Below are 1,707 nucleotides of genomic sequence, written 5' to 3'. Positions count from 1 at the left end.
TTTTAAGTGGTAGCACTTGGATCCATTGATCTTCATTCAAGGTCAACAAAAAGCAATTGATGGGCAGCCAGTGTATACCTCGGGAGAAGATGCTTTGTCCATGGTCGATGATAATGTGCTCACTTCTAGCCAAGGCTTTGAATTGGTTTATTCCGGTTTGACCACTGCTAAGAATTTGCCTTTTCATTCCATATACATTGAGTCAGAATCGACATTTCAAGGAGATCCCTGGGTGTGTCACTTGGGAATCTGTAAGAACCACTTGGGGGATCTTGTTAAATTGTAGATTCTGATTCAATATATCTGAGGTGGAAACAGGAACCCTGGTAGCTTAATGGGTTACACAACTTCAAGCTCAGCAGTTCGAAACTATCAGCCTCTCTGAAGGAGAAAGACAAATGTTTTCAACTCTCATAAGGAATTACATTCTTGGAAACTCATGTGGGGCAGTTCTACCCTGTCCTATAAGCCAGAATCAATGGCAGTAAGGGGGTGGGGGAGGGAGAGAGAGAGAACAATGGATGGCAATAGTTCAGCAGGGGTTCAAACCAGAATGAGCCAGCTTGAAGCCCACTTCTCTAGCCAATCACCAACAAGTCAAGCCCATTGCTAAGAAATAGGAAAAACTAAAACCCAAACCTAAAAGAATGAGATGGATTGAACATACCAGGGATCCATGGGCAAAGGGGATTTCCCGCAGAAGCAGCGTGGGGTCCTGCCCCCCTTGCCTTGCTGAGGGGATGTGGGGAGGACAGTGGGAGCCCGTGTCTGGAGTCGGGACACAAGAAAGGGTCAGCGTGCTTTATTTTACTTCTCACTTCCCTTCTCTTCTTCCCCTTCCCTTTTGTCCTTCTTTTGCATATGGCCCACATTTTCAAACTCACTTACTAGCCACTTCCTGAAAAAGAAAAAAAGAAAGATTTCCACTTTCAATGCTTGTAAGCGCTCTTGAGCATGCCACGTTATGTCTAAGTAACTCGTGTGAGAGTTCAGGGTTGCTGAGACACAAGGGCTGGGCGGTGCCTGTCTGAGTCAGGTAACTGGAGGATGGGTGTCTCCCCTCCCTCTCTTGCACCCATGAAGAGTTGCTGTAACTCTGAGAGTAGGTTAATGCTGCTGTGAAATCCCTTAAGGGACCCTGTTGGCACAGGGGTTATACATTGGACTTCTGACCACAAGGCCACCAGTTGGAAGCCACCAGCCAGGCCAAGGGAGAAGAATGGGGCATCTACCCCCAGGAGGGGTCGCCGTCTCCGAACCCCATAGGGGCACTTCTACCCAAGTCCTCCAGGGCCACTGTGAGTTGGACTCAACTTGATGGGGGTGACTTTGAGCTTTGGGGTTCTGTTCCGCACCGGGCATGCATGTGCTGTGCCGTATCTCAAGAGTTGTATAATTATGTGCTAATTAGATAGTATGTCAACCGGACATTCCTGGGTAGGGGCAGCGTTCAACTTGTTCATCCCTTTGCAACCTGATGGCGTCTTCTTGGTGTTATAAACCTTTTTGTATACGAATGAGAGACACCGATCTCTCTCTCTCACTTCACCGTCCTCCTCGCTGGTGCTTTACTGGGACTCTGTGTCTGCCTCCAGGGATGGCCTCGTGTGGGCCACCAGACCCTGAGAGCTGTCGGTGCCCTGCCACGTTCCCATTGACCTTGGACCTGTGTGACTCTGCACTCTGCACTCACTGACCTGTGATCTC

Source organism: Echinops telfairi, unplaced genomic scaffold, assembly GCF_000313985.2.
Source record: "Echinops telfairi isolate 266 unplaced genomic scaffold, ASM31398v2 ScPeMD7_4;HRSCAF=17, whole genome shotgun sequence".
Lineage (NCBI taxonomy): Eukaryota > Metazoa > Chordata > Mammalia > Afrosoricida > Tenrecidae > Echinops > Echinops telfairi.
Note: the sequence above shows the minus strand (reverse complement) of the source record.